General features: G+C 39.7%; 1 non-coding gene across 1 annotated transcript; it reads right to left on the minus strand.

Annotated features, from left to right (window-relative positions):
• Window positions 1-214: 214 nt before the first annotated feature.
• On the minus strand, window positions 215-286 carry TRNAP-AGG. Its single transcript has one exon. It is a non-coding gene; the product is annotated as a tRNA-Pro (tRNA).
• Window positions 287-20,279: the final 19,993 nt, after the last annotated feature.

Consider the following 20,279-nt stretch of genomic DNA (forward strand, 5'->3'; position numbering starts at 1 on the left):
TGTCCTTAATTGTTCTAAATTTTAAAGTACAGGGATCTTAAAGGACAAAATAAACGGTGTTAAGTATTGTCCTTAATTTTAAAGTACAGGGATTAAAATGAACAGAGTACTACAATAGACTTGATTTTAGGGATTAAAATGAACAGAGTACTACAATAGACTTGATTTTATTCTTCGGAGGTTACAACAATATTTACGCCAATTGAACTAAAATGGGGCATTCCGAGAATTGAACTCAGGACCTCTCGCACCCTAAGCGAGAATCATACCACTAGACCAAATGCCCAACTTGAATAGTGTCTAATTGGAAGTAATATAATAAGAAGCTGTTTAAACCATGAAGGTCGATAGATCACTCTCATGGAGAGTCAAACTTGAAAGCTTGTAGTTACTATACCAATTATCCAACTAATTCTTTCCCATGTATATATCCCCAACTATACCAATGAAGGTGCCGATGTCATTCCAGATCTTGGTGATGAAATCGGTTGAGGCATACATTGCCGGTAATCCATGAACCTGGATCCAAAAAGGAACGGAATCCAGTAGCACGTCTTCCGGTCGAACCCCCATCGGAACCTGCTCGGAGATCAGAAGGTTATTTTCAAAGGACCATGGCCCGTCGTCAATCACCCGCTGAAGATCCCTCGGATGAGGAAACTGAAATAGGAAGAGCTCGTCTGTTAGAGCCACCGCGAACATTCCCATGACTGGGCGCCACACGGAGGCGAGCACCTGCTGCAAATGTTCGAACCTGATCTGTCGATCCGTGAGGAGTCGAACGACCAGATTATTGTGAATCGTGGCATCCGGAGTCAGCGGTACCTCTGGCGCCTCCAAACCCCCAGCCTCTTCCGCAGCCAAAGACAAGCCGATGCATTGTTTCTCAATTTGGGAGAGATCCATGGCGATTGGATACCAGGAAAACGGATGTAGAATTAGCGGAAAAATAACCCACAGCATGATCGTAACATCCATCGGGAACGATTAAAATAGCAATAAGCAACAGCCCTAGACACCTAGGGAGAACACTCTCTCAGAGCACATATGAGAGAGAAGGCCACGTTTGGAGGTGGAGATCGCTGATCACGATCGGAGGTGGCGGAGAGTGCGGAGCATTTTTTCTATACTTCTTTGTCTTTTCATCAAAGTTGATTTAAAATAAAATAAAAGTAATCACTACAAGAAAAGTAAATTTATTTACCGAAAAACTAATGGGTAAATTATTGAAATTCGTAGATAATTTAATTGATTAACAAACTTTTGAAAGTAAAACAATGAAATTCGTAAGTATTTAATGTGTAGTTAGTTAATCTAGGAAAGAAAGGTCAAATTGGCTCCCTAAGCAAAAAATTTATAATTACTAACTTTGTGTTTGGGGAAGTTCCAGAGGTGAAAATAAAAGAGGGGAAGCTCGGTAATCCAAAAGGCAAGGAGTGGTTTGTATCACTCCATCACAATGTTTAAATGGGTTGTGGGGGCTGGCTGAGAAATTTGGAGATGACTATGAAAAGCTGAATTCAAGGATATTTCTATGCATATTTGCAAATAACAAACAGAAGAAAAGAAAACTCAACACTGGCCTTGAAATCCTTCTTCCAATTCAGAAATCTCATTTCCCTCTAGAAAATAATAAGAATAAAACTAAAGCTCATAATTTCATCAAAAGGGAAGTAGATTTTATGCAATTAATGGAAATTGCATACATGAAAATATAGAGAACTATGACTATAATAAAGTGATCTGATGTAAAATAGATTTGAAGTCAATAATATAATACTCCGTAATATTTACTATTTTCAAAAAAATATAATAATATTTACTAATCAATTTATACAAATGGAAAGTACAAAATCGATCCTGAAGATTAGTACATATGGATTGGAGATGCATGGATCTTAGGTAGCAAAATTTGATGGAATTAGTTAATTAATTAATGATTGAATTTCATTCTAAGATTGGGCATTGAACTTGCGGAACAAGAACCTTAAATTCTTAAAGTCCCAACACATGGAAATGGTGTCACCTTGGTGCAATTTCCTCTTTTCACAAACTCTGTATTCCAATTGCTAGTGAGAAGAAAGCTGCCAGTCTTCCATTGCTTGAGGGCGAGTTGATGCTGTGACTCAGAGTCCAAATCCCATATTGAAATTGCACCGTGACATTTGAAATATAAAAGCTATGTGTTTTTACTTGTTAATTAGGTTATGTAGTAGTTACGTTCATTAATTAAACTTGTTTTTTTTTTTTTTTTTTTTTTTGAGAGGAATTAAACTTGTTTAAGCAAATGTAAATAATGAAAGCTAAAAGCATAAAGAGTGTAAAAAAACACAAAGAAATGTTACGCAGTTCGGAGCTCCTTCTCCTACGTCTGCGGGGCAACCCACGTTTGCCCAATCCACTATAGATGTTCACCAAAAGGAGTATTACAAGAGGTAAAATACAGATGGCCTCCAGCCTTTACCACTACCACTCTTTCTAACACCTATCCAGGATTGACACACGAATACCCGAACAATCTTCACAAGATGCTTCAGCAGTACCACGTACTGATCATGCAGTACAATATAAATATTCTTACAAATTAAATCAGAAATTACATTCAAAATATAAATTGCTTTGTAAAATCAAGAGAGCTCTAGCAGTGTATAATTCTCAAAGTTGGGCAAATGCTTCCTTCGAACCGTGTGAATTTATAGCACTTCTTGAACCATTAGTTAGGATCCTTAGCAATAGCTTTTTCCTTAGCCACCACTTGTTCAAATGAATCACCACCACTTATTCTTGTTAGAATAAACCACTGCCTTTCCTTGTTAGAATAAACCACTGCCACACATTTTATTTCTTTGACATCTTCACACGCTGACTTCATACTCCAAGGCACAACATTCATATATTTATATCACATGGTCCAAAAATATAATTAACTTTAACAACTCTAATTTATTAAAAACAATAAAACTATTTACTAAATAAAATAACCAATAACTTAATGTGTAAATTATTTTACACTTACAATCTCCCCCTTTGGCATTTTATTTGGTAAAACTCAAGTATCAAATACTTTGGGCAAAATTGAAAGTATAATCAATTTATTTTTTATTAAGAGCCCTTAGTATAGGTACTGAACAAGACACAAAGATATAAAACCAAAAATAACAAATTACGTTCTTTTTGGACCATTTGTGAATAAAGTACCTGATTGGAATTCTTCAAGTCTTGGATCACACACAGAAGCATTGAATTCCTAGCATACCACATCATATAATAACTTTTTCATGTGAGAGTAGCATAACCCGAAACATCCATTCAACTTGTTTAGATGCACCAAACAAAACTACTACTCCCCCTAACACATATAATTCTATTATTTCCATAATGAAATCCAAAAAACAACCAAACAAATGTAACCACTGCCAAACTACCAAATATTTCATCATAGTCCTTACCAAAAATTCCATACTGATCCAATACGTCCAAAAGATACCATAATAATCCAAAAGATTCCAAAATCTCCAAAAGTTACCATAATACTCCGTAATACTCCCCCTTACTCCAAAACTCCCCCTTTTTGCCAAATAAATGACAAAGGAAGGTGAACATCATAATAGTGGATTAGATATACCGTGCAGACGGGGTGCCCGAAACTGAGCCGTCATCAGCATCATCAGTATCAGATATCATACACCAAGAAAAGCAATCCCATCCAAAATATTTTTCAGAAATAATCTCATCAAGTAGATAATCCAAGAAGAATCCAAATAAGGTGATAATTATAAAAGGAGACCCCAGAGATTATGATAAGCCAAATAAAACGACAACCCAACGAGATAATCCAAAAACTGATAGAGTCTAGTAAGAAAATCCATATATACCCAAGAAGTCCAATATAACCGAAAATACCCAATAAATACACAACTTGAATTTGTTCATAAGAGATTAGGAAGAACTCCCCCTCAAAATGTACATCGTGATTGTTTCCTTTGCCAAGAATTTCACATTAGCTTGAAGCAGTAATTGAGACTCCATAATAAGTTATTTGCTTTGTTTGAACCTGCAGAAGATTTAAAAAAAAAAAAAAAAACGAGAGCCCTAGAGCCATGCACACGCAACTTGCAAACAACTCAGCAAAACACATAAGAAAAAATTCAGGAATTTTCAATTCTCAATTCGAGTCAAACAAATTATCAAATAAAACAGTAAGCACATTCATGTAAAGCAAGCCAAAGATTCAAAATAAATCGAATTCAGACATAGACACATATAAACCAAATTTAGGCACAGAGTCAGACCAGATATCACGGAAAACACACACATAAATAATTTAGGCACAGATAGCGCAGGAAACACGTAAATAAACACAAATACGGTCATGACCGGACTAAACACATAACACATAACACAGAGCAAGATTACAGATAACACTTTTATGGAGAAGCAGGTAAATCAATAGGTATATTCACGTAAACACATAGCTACGAATATCTACTTGCAGCAAATTTACCATTCAAGCAACCTTATAGATATCCAATTTTTAGCACAAGAAACACCAACAAAAAGGCATAATCAAAGGATCAAAGGCAGCCAAAACAACGTAGATAGGACATTTAGTGAACACACAGAAAAGGATAACTCATTCACACAATAATATCAAGAAAAGGTCATCTTAGGCACATTTTAAGGAGCAGATACTTAAAACATAAATGACATATAGGAGTAGAAAAAAATCAGGTAAAAAGATAAGAAAAAAATAAGATTCATAGACTAGGTATTGAAGTAATACCAACTAAAAGAGAAGAGATAGAGGTACCAATATCCTGAGTGTTTTGAAGCATTTAAAGAAGCGAGAATTTTTTTTTTCCATTAATCTTCATCCTCCATATCAATTTTCCCATCGTGTTTTGTATCAGCTACCTCGGATGACTTGTCAATGATACTCTTAATAACATGCAGGAGGCAATCGATACCTGAACAGATGAAATAGACACAAAGAACGCAGACACCGATACAGAAGTGGGAGCATATTTAGGTATTGACACAATTTGGGATGTGTGTGGATCTGGAAAAAGAGGTATGTATACATATAGTGACACATTCCTCATGGAAAAAGCAGTACACATATGTTCAAATAAAGTGCAGGAGGTACTGAGCCAGACAAATTTGAAATAAGGACATTGTGTGAGGTATCCAAAATAACGACGGATTAGAGAAGAAGACACTTAAAAAATTGGATATAGATGTAGGAAAACAAATGCAGTATTAAAGATTAAAAAATAGGCAGAGAAACCCTAGATTTATTTTATTTTATTTTATAATTTTAATAAAATTAAGAGAGTGACCTGGGCAGTGTCGGGCAGGAGTGGCGGTGCAACAATAGTAGTCGATGGCTTCGTAGTCTGCGGCATCTCCGGTGATGGTGGTGACAGATGGTGACTGCAGGCATTGGCGTTGATGACCGGCTGGACACGTTGATTGCAACTTCAGGCGATGAGGCATGGCTGGGTCGCGATGCATTTTTGGGGGAAAAGAAAATCCCCCTTTTTTTGTTTTTTTTTTTTTATATCATAGGGAAAATATGTAAAAAAAAATTGGAACAAGAATTTTGGTAGGTAAAGAAATATTTTAAAAGATTAGAAATTGAATTCTTAAAGGATTAAAAAAGCCTTTGTATAATTTAAGATATAATAAACCTGTTCCTGAAACATTAGCAAATGCTATAAGATAAAATAATTAAAATAAAAGGTAAATTGACTTACCTGTTACTCTTATTTGGAATCCTTAATCAGCATGTTTGCCAATTATTTTGTCATCCTTGAGATGTTATTGGAATTGATTGAGATACGAAGTCAGTTTTCCTAACCCAAATTTGTTTTGTAAAAGGCCGGATGTTCTTTTGCCTGAACTTCTCAGTTCTTTGATCCTTGTAGAAGTAGTAGCATTCGGGTCTGGTATGACCGCGTAACCTGCAATAGTGACAAACAGGATTATATAGTTTATAATGCATCTTATTTGCGCTTACTTTACCATAGGGGCGTTTCATAGTGCTAGATTCAGGGATGTCGTCTGGATCAGGTCCGGATGCTTTGACAAATACAGTATGATCTTTGGGGTTACTTCCAGTGAAGCCCAAACCAAATTTTGCAGAAGTTTTCCTGCCGGAATCAAGAATCTTATCGAGTTTTGAAGTGGTATCCATCATTTGGATTTGTCGTTTGTAGGTGCTGAGCTCCTGTTTCAAATTCTGAACTTCTTGTTGGAGTTTTGCTTCTCGGTCAACTGCTTCCTTAAGAAGTACATTTCTGGTTTGTACTTCGTTTTGAAGTCTTTCCTCTCGACCTGCTGCTTCTTTAAGCAAAACATTCCTATCAGCTACTTGATTTTGATATACTTTATTTGCATTTGTTACAATCTCTATTTCACTAGCTAGCTTGCAGTTCATTTTTCTTAAAGCTTCCCATTTGGGATACAACTTATTAAATTCAGCTTCAAAAGATAAAGCATTTTGTTCCACATCTTCTGCAGAGACATAGTCACCACCTTCTAAGTCTTCAACAAGTTCTGAACTGTCAGTAAATCGTGCCGTAAATGCAACAAAATTACCCGAAATTTCCTCGACATCTGACACAGTTGGTTCAACGTCGGGCTCGTCATCGCTCCAGGTAATGGCTGACATAGACTTTTTGCGTCGAAGATAGGTGGCGCACTCAGCTTGTACATGTCCAAATCCCTCGCATTCATAACACTTGATGCCTTTGTTGTTGGACCTTTCTTTGGACTGCCCTGGACGTGAGACAGACTGTTTGGCGTTTGGTGCCCCTGTACTAGGTGCAGTCTTGAATGACGTTGCTCTCTTTTGTGAATTTCTGTTGTGTGTGTTTTTGGATACCTGTTTCAAAATTTTGGAAAATTGTTTAGTTAAGAACGCAACTGTATCATCACTAGTTTCATCTGAACCGGATACAACATTACTTTCTTCAGCGACAAAAGCTATATTTTTTTGTTTTTTCGTTTTTGTGTGATCAGTTAAAATCTCCATTTCATATGTTTTAAGATTTCCCATTAGCTGAGTAACAGATTTTTTCTCCCAGCCATCATGCTCTTGGATGGCTGTGACTTTCATTCGGAACCTGGGCGGTAAAGATCTCAGTATCTTTTTAACGAGTTTCTCTTGCGAGAATGGTTCACCAAGGACCATTGCGCGATTTGCCAGTTCCTGTATGCGAGTATGAAAGTCGATGACTGTTTCATCCTCATTCATGCGCAGTTTTTCGAATTCTGACTGGACCATTTGCAGCTTCGACTGTTTTACAGAGGTAGTTCCTTCGTATGTTGACTCAAGAGCCTCCCAAGCACCTTTAGCTGAAGGAATACCTGCAACAATTGAAAACTGGCTTTCATGCATAAGAGAATAAATTGTGTCTAAATCCCATATTGAAATTGCACCGTGACACTTGAAATATAAAAGCTATGTGTTTTTACTTGTTAATTAGGTTATGTAGTAGTTACGTTCATTAATTAAACTTGTTTAAGCAAATGTAAATAATGAAAGCTAAAAGCATAAAGAATGTAAAAAAACACAAAGAAATGTTATGCAGTTCGGAGCTCCTTCTCCTACGTCTGCGGGGCAACCCACGTTTGCCCAATTCACTATAGATGTTCACCAAAAGGAATATTACAAGAGGTAAAATACAGATGGCCTCCAGCCTTTACCACTACCACTCTTTCTAACACCTATCCAAGATTGACACACGAATACCTGAACAATCTTCACAAGATGCTTCAGCAGTACCACGTACTGATCATGCAGTACAATATAAATATTCTTACAAATTAAATCAGAAATTACATTCAAAATATAAATTGCTTTGTAAAATCAAGAGAGCTCTAGCAGTGTATAATTCTCAAAGTTGGGCAAATGCTTCCTTCGAACCGTGTGAATTTATAGCATTTCTTGAACCATTAGTTAGGATCCTTAGCAATAGCTTTTTCCTTAGCCACCACTTGTTCAAATGAATCACCACCACTTATTCTTGTTAGAATAAACCACTGCCTTTCCTTGTTAGAATAAACCACTGCCACACATTTTATTTCTTTGACATCTTCACACGCTGACTTCATACTCCAAGGCACAACATTCATATATTTATATCACATGGTCCAAAAATATAATTAACTTTAACAACTCTAATTTATTAAAAACAATAAAACTATTTACTAAATAAAATAGCCAATAACTTAATGTGTAAATTATTTTACACTTACACATATTTTGACTATCAACCCATTCCTGTTTTGACAAGCTTTACAACTCTCCATATCCATGAGAGGCAACATGTATTTTGTGATATCCTCTTTGGGCAGCAATAGCCTTGATGAAAGGTTCACATCACTTGTACTTAGTCGCTTATATATCCAGAGATGATGAGGATGATTTCCTAGTACTGCATCCAGTGGTTGTGGCCGCCCAGTTGTGGAGGTTTTATCCACGGCCACCTTCTATTTCTTGGCGATGGCTCCCTTCTCCTCCTACTCTACTGGTTTCTTGGGACCAATAATTATCAATCTTTTGCGTTTAGTTGGCAGGGAGAGGGAGAGGGAAGAAGCAGCGTCAATAAGCTCATCAGAATCTGGACGATGATGATTCCTGATGGGTTTCTTGGTTTTGCGATTCTTGGTTGGCGGGAAGAGGGAGAGGGAGAAGGGGGAAGCAGCGTGAATGAGGTCTGCCAAATCTCCATCATTCTTGCTCGCCAAATAATAATCTTCAACTCTTGGGGCACATCGTGCAGTGGGAGTGGGGTGGTCTTCATGATCTGATCCTGAAAAAAGCATAAGCTTCGTATTTTCTTGATGATGATTGGGCACTGGCAGAGCAAGAACAACAGGCGGTTCTTGATCATTGAAACACCAAAGGGAGGCGGAGAGAGGAGGACTTACGGCGGCCTGTGGATCATCCTCCACTGTTGTAGTTGTTGAACACACGCTCTCCATTGCGCTATTTTCCTTCTCACACATTATTATATTTTCAGAGTAGGTGTAAACCATCAAAGTGTAGGCACTGCACATATATGTTTTAATTTTAGGAAACTATGAAACATACATATACTATACATACATACATATATATATATATATATATATATATATATATATATATATATATATATATATATATATATATATATATATATATATATATATATATATATATATATATATATATATATAGGGAAAAAGACTAGAATGTGTAGAATGGGGTGAGAATTTGCCAAAATGTGTGCTGACTTTTTTTTTGATAGAAATATGCAAAACTCTATTGCGAGTTGCGTTTTTTAAGGTATTTAATCCGTATTTTTTTTCGTTAAATACGTAAAACGCAACTGGTAGTTGCGTTTTCTGTATTGAATACGCAAAACGCATCTTCCAGTTGCGTTTTCACAATACGTATGGAATACGTATACGTTAAAATGCAATTGGGAGATGCGTTTTACGTAAGCATCGGATCTTTACCTGTCCGGTCCTCCACCAGCAAGATCAGACTGTCTTCCAGCGGCTCGCCGGCGACGAAGATGAGTTCGGTGACGACCACGGAGTCCACCACTTTGTCTTCCGTCTTTCTGATGTCTGGGTTTATGGATTCCGCTCTCACCGCCACCATCCGCCGCCGAGGCTTCGTCGCCCTTGAGGGTGTTGCCGCCCGAACGAATCCCCAAAAAACACAGCCGTCTTCCTGATGTCTGGGTTTATGGATTCCGCTCTCACCGCCACCATCCGCCGCCGAGGCTTCGTCGCCGTAGAGGGTGTTGCCGCCCGAACGAATCCCCAAAAAACACAGTTGCCAATGCTCGCCATTTTTCTTTACTCAAACTCAAAAGAGTGAGCACTGCAGATGTACGTACGTTATGTATAGACTATAGAATGCAACCGGAGACAGCCGGTACAAAAAAAATGACAAAAACGCAACTTGGTTTTGCGTTTTACGTATAATACGTAAAACGCAAATGTAAGTTGCGTTTTGGGGGGTACCGTATGCGCTGAAAAATGCAAGAGCGTATTGCGTTTTACGTATACAAATACGTAAACGCAACTGCCTCTTGCGTTTTACACAAATACATGAAAAATACAAAATACACCAAAAACGCAACTCCAAAAGGAGTTTTACATATTGTTGTCAAAAGAAAATACTACATATTTTGGGAATTTGGGCTTGTTGACAGCACATTCTAGTCTTTTTCCCATATATATATATATATATATATATATATATATATATATATATATATATATATATATATATATATATATATATATATATATATATATATATATATAGGGATGCACTCAGGTGCGAATAAGTGTTCAGGAAGGAATATGCGAACGAATCAGCGCGCGACACGTGTCCAGATCTAATAGCTTAAAAAATGCGGTGGCATTTTTGTAAATAATTAAACATCGAAGTGCAAGTAAAATCACTTACAAGTGCACCTACTTTCACCTATAAGTGCATGTAATTTTGTCTTGTTAGCATTCACTTCCCGCAAACATTCATGCACCTGGGTGTGCTTATAACTATAGGTGCAACTATTTATAACTATAGGTGCAACTACTTATAACTATAGGTGCACCTACTTTCACCTATAAGTGCATGTAATTTTGCCTTGTTAACATTCATTGATCTGAGTTCAGCGGGTAGTAATGCCCCTGAAAACCACCCGCAAACATTCATGTACCTAAGTGCAACTACTTATAACTATTTGTACAACTACTTAGAACTATAGGTGCAACTACTTATAATTATAGGTGCACTTAGTATTGATGATCAGTGTAAATTTTTACTTGCACCTATAATACATTTTACATGCACTTGTAATACATTTTACTTGCACTTCGATGTTCAATTATTTACGAAAATGTCACCGCGCTTTTTTTAAAAAAAAAAAATCAGTGTTTCTCATCCATTAGATATGGACACGTGGATGGACAAAATCCATTCCTATTTCGCTCCTGGGCGAAGCATTCACACCTGAGTGTGATTATATATATATATATATATATATATATATATATATATATATATATATATATATATATATATATATATATATATATATATATATATATAGGGAGAATAGCTACAATAACCTAATTCCAATGCCGGTGGGATTAGGAAACTAGTTAGCCGTAATGATAAAAGAAGATATATATTTTTCCTGCTCTGGTCTAGGAAATTAATTATTTTTTTTAAAATGCTGCCATTTGATTAAACCCACATGTCATTCAGAAAATTAAATATTTATTATTCACTAATAGGGACCATTGAAATTTGTAACTATAGCATGATATTGTGATAATGCATGTTTAGAGCTTGTAACTAGTTTTCTTGAATTCCATTCTTTGATCTATTCTTGCGTTCAAGTCATTTCCTTGTTGTATGTGAGATTTGAGGTGTTTTGGACTTGAACTTGACCTTGGAGATGAATTTCCCCGAAGGGAAATATTTGTGGCTTGGGTGTTCAATTCCCCGCGGGCGGATGTCCACCCGCGGGTGGCAAGTGTGTACCCGGCGGGGGGTACCGCGGGTAGGGACCCACTCGCGGTCCCACCCGCGGGGTACATTGATAGTGCTTTGTCGGGTGTTGTTTTCCCGTGGTTCCATCCTTTGGTGTGTGATGTTTTGACCTCCTTTTGTTGGATTGTTGAGCTTTTGGGTGTCTCCTTGATGTTTTGTATGTCTAGAACGATGTCCTAAGTATCCATGTTAGGATTTGGCGTCTTGTATCGTGCTTATAGTCCATCTTTGTGATTCGTTGGATTTATGTGAGTCTTTGAGGTTCGTTGGAACCATTTTGGTTTACCCGTTTGATGTGCATGCTAGTTATGATGTCGTTGGTGCTAGTATGTGTTGTTTGTCCATTCCATTGAGGATTGGCAACTTGGGTTGCCAATCATGTTGATCTTGGATTGAAGTCTATTGTTGTTGCCCGTTGTTGAGTATCGTTTCATGTCTTTCATTGAAACCTCTCGAGTGGATCCCTTGATGTGATCTTGTACAAATGTTGTACTTTGTTGATTGTTCCTTGACTAAGCTATTGTTGAGATTATCCGTTGTTGTACACACTTCATGTGGAATCTATGTTTTGTTGTATCTCTAGATCCCGTGTGTATTGACTCTTGTTGAGATGTTGGATTTGATGTGATGAGATGATTGAGCTGGTAAAGTGGACAGTGTGGGGACTTATGTGTGAACTGATCTGGTAGTGGGTTTAAAGCTCCGGATTGCCGTTTGGATACTTATGATTTGTGGGCAACTTGGGAAACTCATTCCAGTTGCCAGAGATAGTAACTAACCCGTTGAGTTTGGAATCTCAATAGGGGGTGTATACACTTAAAGTTGCTAGATCTGTTTCCATTGGGTTGCGGTCCTAGTCATTGCGATGACTCTATGGTATGTGATTGATGATTTGGAGTCCTCCACACTGGTCCACTATGATTCGGGTCGTTGAGATGACTCTTTGATGTATGCTTCGGTTTGGCTATGTCCTCTGTGGGCTTGGAACATGTTGTGAGTATGAACCTCGCTTTATTGATTATGAGCATGTCTATGATTAACCCTACCTTGTGTGACACCCCAAAAATCCACATTCAATCCATGGATTAATTGAGTAATTAATCCTATTTTTATTTGAGGAATTAATTCCTAAAATCCTGATTTTTAATACTCAAGGACTAGAATTTGACTAGTCAACCTTTAAGTTGTGTTGTACCTTGTGCTTTGAGGGGAGTTCCCTTGTTCCTTACACTTTCTAAGGGTTAGTAAGGGTATTCTTGTCTTTTCACCAAGAGTTAGTATTGTAACCTAACCTAGAAGACTTCTTCATTTCATTCCCTACAATTCTTAGAAAATAGTTCTACCTTCTCTCTAGAAAAGAAGTGTAGCTTATTCTCCAAGCCAAGTTGAGACCCTTGTTAAGATTCTAAGATTTGCTTCCAAGATTCAACCTTTCACCTATTTGGGCATCTAGGAGGGTAAGACCTAAGTTCATCTTGTGTTTTTGGTTCCATCTTAGTTGTCTTTTTCTTAAAGGTAGGATCTTTATGATCTTTTGGTTTGATCTTGAAGTGGGTTTGGAAAGTAAGCCTTGTGGAGAGCTTGTTGTGGTGTAAAGTGAAGTCTTTTGGTCTTCAAGAGGTAACTCATGCTCTACAAAACCTATTTTGCTTACCTATATGTGATTTCTTGGATTTTACATGTGTTTTGCTATGAAATGTGAGGGTTTATGCAATTGTCTTGTGATATTGCATATCTAGAGCTTGTGTTTAGGGTTCCTTTGTGCCATTGCTTGGCATTTTCCATGGTTCAAGTCATTTTGTTGTGTTTGGTGAGATTTGGCATGTTTTGGACTTGAATTTGTGTTTGGAGAAGAAAATCCCCGAAGGGATTTGTTGTGGAACAGGGATGTTCCCGCGGGCGGGGCACCACCCGCCGGCCTACCCGCGGGTACATAGCCTGTGGGATAGTGTTCCTGCGGGCGGGACCACGGGTGGGGTACTACCCGTGGGTCCACCCGCGGGTACACGAGTGGAGTTGGATCGAGATTTGTTCCCCGTGATTTGTTTGACTCGGTATTTGGTCTTTTGGCTTCCCGATGTTCTTTTGTGGAACTATTTGAGTGTCTTCTTGATGTTTCGTATGTCTAGAACTATATGGTAGGTATCCATGTAGGACTTTGGTGTCTTGTATCGTGCTAAGTGTTCAACATTGTGTTTCGTTGGACCAAGAGTTGTCTTGTGTGTTCCTCGGAACTATCTTGAGTTTCCCCGTTGATAAGCATGCTAGTTTGTTGTCTTAATGCTAGCGTGTGTGTTGTTTGTACCTTCCGTTTGGTTGATGATAACTTGTGTTATTCATCGTTGTTGTCGTTGGGCTGTGACCCGTTCCTTGATTGAGTATGTTTCATACCTTCGTTGTGATCCGTTGTTTGAATCTCGTGTGAGTGGTGGTGCGTGTGTGGCTCTACCTGGATTGCACGATTAGTGGTATGAGACACTAGTCACCAAGGTATTGCAGCGGTCCTCGTGGTGGCCGTGACGTGATTATGGAGTTGTGGCCTGAGTGATGGGTCCACGTTTTTGGGGGATAACATGTGTTATCCGGGCATGTGTTGCCGTGATTGGTGGTGTTCGTTGGTGGTTGTTGGTGGGGGACGACGGTCCCGGGGGAATATGGTTGGACTAAGAAGTACAGGGGCTCCTGGAGGTAATGGTTGGAAAAGAAGGTACAAGGTTGGGGGTAGCCATAAGGTTGGAACAGGGCATAAAGAAGGCATACCAACTCGTGATGGGTGATGTTGCGAGGGCTTGTAAATCCGGCGTTGTGTGATCTTCTCTCGTGACGTGTGTAGTCACGGAGGCTTGTGTTGTTGTGGCATGTGTTGCCGTTGGGTGAGTCTTTATCCTTGTGTGTGGTTAACCTTTGTGGTTTGGGATGTGTTCCCGTGTTATCCTTGAGAGTGATGAGTCTTGTGTTGACAGTTGATCTTGGTTTTGACTTATATATATGTATTCCGTTTCGAAAATGGTTTTTATGACTTATATCTATCTATTTATGATACTTAACGGTATTGGTGGGTTACCAGCATTATTCGCTGACCGGGCGTCGTCCCAATGTTTATCTTTGTATCTTTCAGGTGATGTTTAGACGAGCGCGATGTCTAGAGCCTGGTAGCTTAGCACCTTTATCCTTGTTTTTGTGGCCTGTGCGCCGATGTAGTTAGATTGATGTTTTGGGATAGATGTACACACTTGCATATTGTTTGCCGTAGCGTTTACCGTGTTTGGTAGACGTGGCGTGACACCCCGTTGGAGTTCCTTTTATCCAGTTTCGTTTTTATCTTCCGCTGTGCTAGTTTTGTCGCTTAATCTGCTTGTGTTAAGGCTTTTATATAGGTCTTGTTTGGGGGGTGTTACACCTTGAGTATGGTAGGTAGTATCTATTGTTGAGTATGTCGTTTGTTGTTCTATTGTCTTGTTGAGTATGTTGGCATGTGGTCCTTGTTGAGAGTGAATTGATGAGTCTATTGATGTTTCCTCCCTTGGTTTTAAAATGATATATATACTGTATTCCTCTGTCTCAAATGGTTTTGCTTATATCTATATATTATTATACTTAACACGTATTGGTGGGTTACCAACATCTTTCGCTGACGGGTGTTATCCCTATCTCTTTACAGGTTTTGAGTAGCTTTGGAGAGCGCGCTAGTGGACCGTAGTAGCCTAATGTAGCTCCTTATGCTTTTCTAGTTGTTTATGGCTTGTGAGCCTAGTTAGTTTAACTGTTAGCTGATGTGGTTTGTGTAGTAGTTTGCCTGTGCACCTATGTTTGATATAGGTGTGGCATAGCACCTCCGTGTTTAGACGTTGCTTCCGTTGTTTAATGATTAATGTTTAGCTTTATGTCTCTTGTTTAAGCTTTTAAATTTTGGCAAAATCGGGGGTGTTGCACATATAATCAGGGAAAGTAAATAAAAGGATCACTAAACTAGCTTAGGAAAGAATAAAATCAATATCACTAATTACAGATCCTAAGAATATATGCATATCAATCTAATACTTTTACATATCAATTCTAATATTTCCACAATTACACAATAAAGAATCTAGATTAGCCTATTATTCTCACTAATAATGGAGTAATTCCCATATGAAGTAACTGATGCAGATTCCATTCTTGTAGAGAAAACCTCGGAGACGAAGAGGGAGGGAGGAATTGAGGAAAGATGGCAGAAAATTAATTTTTAACTAGTCTCAAAACTTAGTAGTTATATTTTGAGGGCCTTGAGTTGTATAACAGACAAATAATAAATGAAGAAATCAATAGTATACTCATAATAATGGTCTTTTAAAGAGGTTTTGGTTTTTTATCTTGTTAGTGTTTTGTATATAAACACCATTTTTTGTAATTGGCAATTTATTATGGCAATAGAGCATGTTAGGATTTAGTGCTGCTAGTTCGTGAGCTAACTGAAGATCTGGTGGAACAAAACCTGCATCAGCTTTGTCCTGAATCTATGTTAGGTGGCTATTTTACAGCTAGATGAGGGAATAACTACTTTGAGGTGATTTGCATGATTATTCTTATTTAATTGAGAGATCTGATGGTTGAAAACTATTCTCTCAATTAATACCTCAATGGTGAAAGAGTAATTGGATTACAATAAAATATGTTGAAATTTATTCTCACATATGTCAGTAGTCTATGGTCTAGGCTAGGGTATAATCACTGATTTCATTGTCCCTCCGTTCGTAATAGGGTGGGTCCAAAGGCGCCTGTTCGTTCGGCCTTCGATAAGCTTGGCGAAAGGGTCGCTTATACAAGGCACAACCAACTTGATAGGGAGACCAGAAGAGTCCAGGAGACAATCGTCAAGCCTAGAAATAGGCGTGAGTGCAACCAAGATTGCCGAAGGGTCGAAGGGGAGGCCTCATTCCTAGAATGCTATATAAACACTTTAATTAAAAAAAAAAAAAACAATTAACCATTTTTACCTATCTTAGTAACTTTTGCTAATTGGCTTGTACATATAACATTTCTTGCATGCGTAAACATCGAAGTACCATTTTAATATTTATAACTTTTTCTTTAGCTAAACTTAAAAACCAAAATCCCTTAAAGGGGGACAACTATATGTGTCATCAATGGGCATTTAAGAAAGACAATTGTGATATCAATTGCGGTTATCCACAAATTTGATTAAAGAAATGAATTTTTTAGTTCATATATGAGGCATTTGTTAGGAATATATTATTTGAGTTCTAGTTGGACTCTTTTGTTGTCTTTATATTTACTTTGTATTCTTATTGTACTGGTTGTTCAGATAATACAATCCTCATCTGGTATCAGATATCCAAGTTTTTCCCGTTTCTCTCTCATGGCAACGATCTATGATGTTGGTTCTGTTGGCGTATCTACGTAACGCATCGTGACTGAGGCTGCCGCCTCTGTTCCCATCATTGTGGATAACACACTATCTTCTGTCCATCACTTTGTGTCCATCAAACTCACTGCCTGGAATTACCTCTTTTGGCGAACCCAATTGCTTCCATTCTTACGCGGTCAGGGTTTGTCGACGGGACTGTGCCTTGCCTGGAGGAGATGCCGGCTTCAGCTGATGGTGACTATTAGCCTGTTAGAGTCTTTAGGTTCTGTTAGAGTCTTAAGCGTTAGTTTCCTATCTTAAAGCTCTACTTCTGTATATATATAGCATTGTAATTCCTAGTTCAACATACAATCTAAATCCTGTACACCCATCTAGTATCAGCCTAAAAGATCCAAGTGGCCAGCCAAAATAACAATCCCGTTCCCTCCCCCAACAACGATATTCCAGTTGACTCCTCAGGCCGGTCGACAACTGCTGCTTTGCCCGATCACCGCAGCCCAAACATGCTACAGCAGGCTCACCATTACGTTTCCATCAAGTTGACAGCTACGAATTATTTATTTCTAGAGAGCGCAACTTGTACCATCAAGTTGACAGCTACGAATTATTTATTTATAGAGAGCGCAACTTGTACCCATCTTGCGTGGACAAAACTTCTACGGGTTTGTTGATGGCACGAACGCCAGCCCACCGGAGTTCATCTATGCCTCTTCGTCGACAGCGGCTCCGACACCAAATCCTCTCTACACCACTTAGGTCTAGCAAGACCAATCTATTCTAAACATGTTGATCTCATCGTTAGCGGAGGAAGTCCTGTACCTAGCCGTTGGCCACGCGACGTCCAGAGCAATGTGGGTGGCGATCGAAACGACACTCGATTCCACCTCCCGTGTGCGGTCTCTCAGCCTTCTCACGCAACTCCAGAGCTTGCGTCAAGGGAACTCGTCGCCGGCGGCGTATCTAGGCAAGGCTCAGGTGCTGGTTGAGCAGCTTGCCCAAGCCAGCCGCCCCATTGGCCTCGATGAGCAAAACTTGTACGTCTTTCGAGACCTGCGTTTGGAGTATTGATCTATGGTTGCGTCGCTCACCACGAAAAGTGAGCCCCTCACGATCCCAAAATTAGCAGACCTCCTCTCGACGCACCAGTATTTGTTCTCAGAAGAGGCGACTTTTGGCATCTTTTCCCTCACCGGCGGTTTTGGTTGCACAGCATACCCAGTCGGTTCCCAAAACCCACCATGACGGTGGTCATGGTCACGGCAGTAACCATCGCGGACAACGCGGAAGAGGACAGAGGGGATGAGGTGGTGTTTGGTGTCAATTGTGCGAGGCTCAAGGACATATTGCCTTGACTTTCTATCGACGCTTCGTTGATGTTTCATGCCAACGAATTATAGCAGCGCAAACACCCACGCCAGTCGTGCCGTCACCGGAAGCCAAGGTAGTGTATCAAGAGGGCCACAACACTGCTTCGTTGTCAAAAGTTTGGTTCCCAGATACCGGCTCTAATGTGCACGCCACTCCAAATATCGATGGCTTACACGAGGTCGAACCTTACACTGGTCATAAGGCGCTCAAAGTTGGCAACGGTTCAAGTTTGTCTATTAAACACATAGGTTCTTTATCAATTCCCCCTAAGTCTCGGTCACTGTCTCTGAATAAAGTCCTACACGTTCTTAAATTACGTGCGTCTTTGTTATCCGTACACAAATTTACACGGGAAAACGATGTTTATTTTGAATTTCATCCCATTTATTTTCTTGTGAAGGACCGTACCACCAACCAAATTCTGCTGAGGGGCCTAGCGAAGGAGGGATGTACTCACTTGCTTTAATGTCTGCTGCAACATCTCCGCAAACTTGGCATAATCGCGTAGGTCACCCGCATACTAGGGTCCTTCTTTAGGTTTTGTCTAGCTGTCCTGTTAAAGGGTCGTTTCGTTCATTAAATAATCTCTATACTACTTGTCACATGGAAAGTCAGCGCGCTTCCAACTCTCACGAGTTGAGTGTTCTAGTCAGTCCGTTTTAGAATTAGTCTTCACGGATATATGGGGCCCTGCTCTAGTTCCGTCAACTGATGGGCACAAATATTTTGTACTCTTTGTTGACAACTTTTCTCGATTTATGTGGTTCTATCCGATGACTTTAAAAATAGATATATATTCCATATTTAATACTTTTCGTGCTACTGTTGAAAAATTATTCGGTTCACATTAAATGTATTACGTCCGATATGGGCGGTGAATACCGTAGACTTCACTCAGTCTTCACCGCCGTGGGAATTTCACATAGACAATCCTGCCCCCACACGCACGAGCAAAATGAGCGTGTGGAGCGTAGACACCGGCATATCGTTGAAATCGGGTTCACACTATTTGCCCAAGGTCATGTTTCCCAAAAATACTAGGCCTATGCCTTCGAATCTGCGATGCATTTAATTAATCGCATATCGTCATCAGTTTCTCAAAATGTCAGTCCATACACTCTTCTGTTTCTTAAATCTTCCGACTATAAAATGTTACGCGTCTTCGGCTGTGAGTGTTTTCCTTGTCTCTAACCTTATAATACTCACAAAATGGACTATCTTTCCATATCATGTGTTTTTCTAGGATACCCGGATTCTTTTGTTGGTTATAGGTGCCTAGACAGAGCCTTCGGGCGTGTGTATATCGCCCGGTATGTTTGCTTCAATGAGGACATATTTCCTTTTTCCAAAGTGGCGGATGGGAATTCTTAGACACACACTTCAACACCATGGCGTGCGCCCAAGTACGCCAACCGTCACCACCTCTTGGAGCTCCACCGGGACTTCCTCCTATTCAACAACCGCCCGGGAACAATTGTGCGCCCGATCAGCCGGCCATGCCCACGTCGCACCTTCAACACCATGGCGTGCGCCCAAGTACGCCAACCGTCACCACCTCTTGGAGCTCCACCGGGACTTCCTCCTATTCCACAACCGCCCGGGAACAATTGTGCGCCCGATCAGCCGGTCATGCCCCCCCCCCCCCCCCCCCCCCCCCCCGTCGTCCATGGCTGATGCTGCCACATCCTCCTTTCAACTGACAACATCCTCCACTACCATGGGTAGACGTCGGGGCACTCGTCTTACAACTCGCATACAATCCATGCAGATGTAGTCGACCACCGATTCTCACCACAACCGCCCGGGAACAATTGTGCGCCCGATCAGCCGGCCATGCCCACGTCGTCGTCCACGGCTGGTGCTGCCACATCCTCCTTTCAACCGACAACATCCTCCACTACCACGGGTAGACGTCGGGGCACTCGTCTTACAACTCGCATACAATCCATGCAGAAGTGGTCGACCACCGATGCT

Source organism: Ipomoea nil, unplaced genomic scaffold, assembly GCF_001879475.1.
Source record: "Ipomoea nil cultivar Tokyo-kokei standard unplaced genomic scaffold, Asagao_1.1 scaffold0298, whole genome shotgun sequence".
In the NCBI taxonomy this organism is placed as follows: domain Eukaryota; kingdom Viridiplantae; phylum Streptophyta; class Magnoliopsida; order Solanales; family Convolvulaceae; genus Ipomoea; species Ipomoea nil.